This window comes from Sminthopsis crassicaudata, chromosome 1 (assembly GCF_048593235.1).
Source record: "Sminthopsis crassicaudata isolate SCR6 chromosome 1, ASM4859323v1, whole genome shotgun sequence".
Classification (NCBI taxonomy): domain Eukaryota; kingdom Metazoa; phylum Chordata; class Mammalia; order Dasyuromorphia; family Dasyuridae; genus Sminthopsis; species Sminthopsis crassicaudata.
In genome coordinates, this window is record NC_133617.1 from 27432907 (window position 1) to 27439341 (window position 6435).

The 6435-nt window shown below is 40.6% G+C and overlaps 1 pseudogene; it reads right to left on the bottom strand.

Annotated features, from left to right (window-relative positions):
* Positions 1-1182: 1182 nt before the first annotated feature.
* On the bottom strand, positions 1183-2526 carry LOC141551786 (microfibrillar-associated protein 1 pseudogene; annotated as a pseudogene).
* Between the last annotated feature and the right edge of the window lie 3909 nt (positions 2527-6435).

Here is a 6435-nt window from a genome sequence, read left to right on the forward strand (position 1 = left end):
GTGAGTATAAGGAAATAATGAATATATCTAGATTATGAAGGGCCTTTAAAGTCAGGAAACTTTTGACTGAAAATCGCTATATCTTTTAAAAATTATGCCCTACAGTCAAGACAAATTTTTTGAACATATACATTTTGATACTCTTTGGATTAAGAATCAGTTATTTTTCTTGAATCTCCTTCCCTTTCCTCCCCTTGTAAAGCAGATGCTTAAAAAGTCACATACCCTAATGAACTCACTTTTTTCAGGTGTAGAAACTAACTCTAGAAATCTTACCCAGATGTGAGTAGAATAGTTATAATTTGAACCTGCCTTCTGTCTCCAGCTACAAAATGCTTTAGGCAGTTAAGCAAAACTCACACAACTGCATCTGACAGCATATGCATCATGTGTACCAAGAGCCATAAAGTCATATCTACCCCTGAGAAGAAGCTTTAAAAAACACATACTTTATTAGTTTTTATAGCATTTTTATTAATATTTTTAATCTCTGAAAATACATTTAAGATACATTCTTGTATACCTAGATACCATGCCATAATACAATAAGAGATAATGGTAATGGAATAAGCAAATTTAGAAGTTTCTCTGAAAGAGGAATGGCCAAGAGTCTCAAAGTCAATGATTCTGCTATGTTGCCATTGGCTGCTACTTGGCTTTTTTGCTCCCAGAAAACAATATCCCAGAATGGCTTGAGAACTTTGCCCGTTCTTTTGGATCCCAGGCCTGTCTTCTTCCTAGGAAGTCTTATGTGCATTCCCATAAAATATGTTGACGCTCCTGCTTTACTTTCTTTCTCTAAATGATGTATCTCCCACGGTTCTATCACATACTCCATGAATTTCTGCCCATTTACCACAGACATTTGACTCTTGTTCCTACAATTCAATTTGTGCTTTCCGCTCCTCCTCCAGAGATTGCAGTTTTTTGTAAAGTCTGGGATATCTTTGTGAAGATCTCCCGACTAACCTTGGTTTTAGTGGAGGAGGCAGAGCCACCATGAGGCTAATCAAAAATAGAATGCCCTCTTCCAGTCCTTCGTTTTAGGGTCCCTTTAGAATCATTAAAAAAAAATACTAGGCTCAAAAAGTGCCAGAAAAGAGGTTTTGCATGAACAATCTTGGGGGGAAAAACCCACCACCAAAAACAAATTCCCCATGTGTCGAGTTGAACGAATGAATCCTAAGTAGTTTTCCTCTTCTTGGCAGATGGCCTTTCAAATACATCCTGTACCCCAGCTGCTTTTTCTCTGAAGAATTTGGTATTTTGGGCACTCTTTTGACTCCAAGCTGAATCAAAGGAACTGGTATCTTGATCTAAAAGATGGGTATATTTAGTTCTGCCTGACCGTCCAAAATTCTTGACCTGCATAATTTTGGGCAGAATAGTCTTATTGAAATGATCCTCCAGGGTGGGAGCATTGAAATCTCTCTTGTATATTTCTTCTTCTTTATCCATAAAGAAAGCACCCCGGTGATAGTACTTCTGCAAGAACTTGTATTTGCCTTTGACAGCTCTGTTGGTAATGACTTTGCCATTCGCTCGGAGTTCAGCTCTTCTTTCCTCTTCCGGCAGGTTTCGAATCCTTTCAATCTCTGCTTTCTCCTCCTCCCTCGCTTTTCGCTCCTCTCTGTCCCTTTTGATTCTTTTTAGCTCTCGAACTTTCCATGCCTCATATTCCTCCTCATCGTTCTCGTCATCTGTATCGAGCGCATCTAGGGCAGCCAAGGAACGTTTGTTCTCCCTTAGTTCTTTCTTTGCCTCTTCTTCCACGATCTTGTGAGTATACTTGCGCCTCTCCTCAGCCAGACATTTTGCCTCCTGCTCCAACTCCTTCTGCTTCCGCGCTTCCGCCTCACGGTCTTGAATTGTTAGCCGGTCCTTCTTTCGAATGAAGACTGGCTTGAGACGGGGTTCCACTTCACCCTCACTGTCCGTACATTCTTCATACTCCCACTCTGATTCGGATTCCTTCCCAGAATGCCCTTCTTCTTCTTCTTCTTCTTCTTCTTCTTCCACTTCCATGACTTCCATTTCTTCAGTTTTCCTTTCTTGTGCTCGCTTACGCATCATGTCCCGCCTCCGCTCAATTTCCTCCTCATCAATTTCTTCCTCCTCTTCCTCCCTACTGTCCTCTCGCTCCATTTGCCTTGCATCTCCCGCTGCTTTAGAATCACTTTCTCTTATCACTTCAGGCTCTATTATTAGCCGATGCAGGGCCAACCTTTCTTCCGCATCTTCCCTGATGCGGTTTTGTAAACGCCGAAGCCGGGGATCGCTAGGTGAATCCTCTTCCTGTTCCTTGGGCTCTGCTTCTTGCTCCTTGACTTTCTTAAGGAATGGAAATCCCTCATCCTCCTCATCTGAGGAGCCCTTAGGGGCGAAGTCTGGTCTCTTGCCCGACACATAACGTTTCACCTTCACTTTCTCCATCGAAATCTCCCCTTTCTCATTGCGAACCGGAACAGCCCCAGCCGTGCAATAAATGGGGGGTTGCTTCCCGAGGGCGCTCAGGGACACCGACATGATGCCAATAGCGGCGGTACGCAGAGCAGAGAAGCAAAACAGTCAACGCAGGACACGTAAACGAGCTCTTCTTCACTCCTCCGGACGGAGCAACGAATTTATGAGGAGAGGAACCCGATATATAGGGTAGAGCCCCCGACCAAAATGTAATCTTCTGGCTAGCTTTGTGAGGGTCCGCCCAATGGGCTTTGGTTTCAGCAGAATATTCGCAAGGATAGTCGGGAATTAAGGCCAAAGTCTTTATGTCCCTCACAGTCAGTCTCCTTCTCCTGGGGCCCGGCTAGCTCTCTGGAGGAGAGGTAAAGGACAACCACCACGAGGGTCTCTGTCTTCTGGTCTCTCTTCTCCTGTCTCAGCCCTTATGTACTCTGTGATGATTACATCATTCCACCATACTCAATAGGTGTGAACTCTATATCACCCTGTTAAGTATTAAGTACTTGTAAACTCGATAACTTGTGATGTCAATTGCACTGAGTTAACTCACTTCTGGATACCATCAAAGAGCTTTCTGTGCACCTTGTAGCAAGGTTTTATTAGCTGTATCACCATTATGAAACTGGAGCGATAGCTCTTTTTTTTTTATCATTATTATAGCTTTTTATTTGCAAGACATATGCATGGGTAATTTTTCAACATTGACCTTTTGTTCCAACTTTTCCCCTCCTTCTCCCCATCCCCTCCCCCAGGTGGCAATTAGACCAATACATGTTAAATATGTTAAAGTATATGTTAAATGCAATATATGTATACATATTTATATAGTTATCTTGCTGCTCTAGAAAAATCGGATTTAGGGGCAGCTAGGTGGCATAGTGGATAGAGCACCAGCCCTGAATTCAGGAGGACCCGAGTTCCAATGTGGTCTCAGACACTTAACACTTCCTAGCTATGTGACCCTGAGCAAGTCACTTAACCCCAGCCTCAAAAATAAAATAAAAGAAGAAAAAAGAAAGACAAATCGGATTTAGAAATAAGATAAGAATAACCTGAGAAGGAAAACAAAAATGCAAGTGAATAATAACAGTGGTCCACATTCATTTCCCATAGTATATTTCCCATATACTGGGTATAGCTGATTCTCTTCATTACTAAACAATTGGAACTGATTTGGCTCCTGTCATTGTTGAAGATCAATCAGAATTGATCATCATATAATATTGTTAAAGTGTATAATGATCTCCTTGTTCTGGAGCAATTTCTCTTGATAGCCTTCATTATAGTAGAGTGCCAAGGCCTACTTATCTCTGTATTGGAAAAAAATGCTTCTATAGCCAAGAGCAGAGCCAATAAATCTTCAATCACTCTTTTCAGACTCTGAATCATCAACTCTTCCAACCGATCTGCTTCTGACTGAAGCTATCAGAGCTAGTCTTATAGAGCTACAAGTTTTTCCAAGACAGATAAGAGGTATCTTCCCCTTTACATAACACATCTTTTTCATTATAATTTCTTTCTTAGAGCAAGAGTAGGATCTCCTTCATGCTAACAAATTTTTCCTATATTCATGCTTTTGTTTCAGTCAGGGTCACCAGGCAGCATCTCAAATGATCCAGCTTCTCCAACATGGGCAAAAACAAAACAAAACAACAACAACAACAAAAACCTGTTCATGTTGTAGAATGATGAGTAGAGGAACTTGGCTCATGCTTCCTATACTCTTGCTTTAATTTGACTTCCAATTATATGCAGAAGTCCTTCTCAAGTTGCAGTTTAGTGATGTCTTCATCCTCCTAAAAATATTCCACATTTAATTCAAAGCAGCACAGACTGTCTAATTTTGATGTGATGCTATGCTTTCCAGAAGCCTCTTCTTATTCTCTTCCTCTACAATTATCACATCCAAAAGACTTCATAATTTTTGTCTTCTCTAGCCTCTAGTTTTTACAATCCCTATTGACTCAGATCCTGAAGGAAATTCATACTTTTTGTGGAAACATGCTGTTGATTCTATGGGCAGCAACTCACTTGTGCCTTCAGTTTGGGATCACTGCATTTCCCATCTAGACTCAGTTTGGGTAGAGTGCATGAGAGGTCCAATTCAGGACCTCCCTGCAAGCCCAGTCCTCCCAACCCAGTCCTCATACTTGCTCAGTCTCAAAGTCCAATTTCCTTATACTGTGGTCTGTTTCCTCAATTGTAAAAGTTATTTGTTCAGGGCCATCTAGATGGTGAATGCCTAAGATGAGAACCTGGTTCTTCCTGACTAAGTGTACCCTCTATCCATTAAGTCACCTGGCTTTTTTTTTTTTTTTTTTTTTTTTTTTTTTTTTTTTTTTTTGCAAAAATCCACCTTTATTTATGAGAAGGTTACATACAAAGAGAAGAGGTAAAATAGACAAGGAAAGGGATTTGGAAGAAGCCATTAAAGGGAAGATGCTATGAGGAGGGAGAGAGCATCTCATAGTGGACTTAGTCCTGAAAAGGACTTAGCCTGTCACTTTGTCTTGTAGACAGCTAGTTTTTCCTCTACATCCTGTGAAAGAGCAGAACATCTATTCATCTCTTCTCCAAGGCCTAGATACATCCCAATTCCAAAGCATTTGGCTTTGTTTTATTCCCTGGTTATTATACTCATCATATTCATTGTTTGTGGTGCTGCTTATTTTTCTTTTTATCAGTTTAGAAGACATTCTGTATTTCTGTGAATTTCTCTTATTTTAATGAATTGGAATGTTATTGCTCTATAAACTAATATTAGAAGCTTAATTTCTATTTTCTCTCTCTCTCTCTCTCTCTCTCTCTCTCTCTCTCTCTCTCTCTCTCTCTCTCTCTCTCTCTCTCTCTCTCTCTCTGCTCTTTACTTATACTAGCTATAAGTGGCTGAGCTAATTCCTAATTGCTTTTACCAGCTCTAAATTGAAAAGCTCCTGCCTATAAAATGGCAGCAGTGGTTTATGATTTCTATGATGCCTTAGGCCATGATTTTTTTTCCCTGAGGCAATTGGGGTTAAGTGACTTGCCCAGGGTCACACAGTTAGGTGTAAAGTAGGTCACATTTGAACTCGGTCCTCCTGACTTCAAGGCTGGTGTTCTATCCACTGTGCCACCTAGCTGCCCCCATAGAGAATCATTGTTCCATGTTAATCATGGCCTAAGTTTTGATCACCCTGAGTGTTAGGTCCCAGTCTTCCTTTCTTATGCCTTATCATTGACTTCCACATATTTCTATAATATAAATTTTGAAAGACCTCTTCTCAACTCTATGAAAGTGAAAGTATGCCTCAAAAAAATGTGAAAAATAGACAGTATTAGTTTTGGAATCAGGAAGACTCAGGTAATATACTGTGTGATTATGGTCAAATCACATAACCTTCCTTCTATAAAATAGGACTAATAAGACCTGAAGTCTAACAGGCTGGATTGTTTTCAGGTTCAAATTAGAATGAATGGAAAACATTTCAGAAATGCTTTAAGTATCAAAGAAAACTGGCATTCACATAGTATTTCTAGAGTTTTGTAAATATGATTTCTGTTAGGATTATGAGATTACGAGGTGTGCTACCTCAGGTTGTCTAAACAATTCTCTAGCTCAGAGTTCACACCTTTAGTTCAAACCTTTAAAAGGAGTTTACACCTTTAGACTTCTGAAAAGGATCTTGCTCATTAGTCAGTAAGGAGTTCCCACAAGCCTATTCTCAGGGAGGAGATAAGGAGCCACCAAGGCTGCCTCCCGGGACTTTGAGTTTGAAAGGCAGTCTGAAAGGAAGCAGTTGGGATTGGGGAAGGACAAGACTTCCCGAGAGAACTTCAGGGAAACTTGAGGAGATTCAGAGCCAGACATTCAGGAAGAAGAGGATTTGAGATTCTATCTTAGCTCTGGCTTACATTCTATTGAGGAAACATGTAAACAAATAAGTGAACCCCCAGAATGTGCAAAGTAACAAGGATGATGATGGAGGGGCTCAG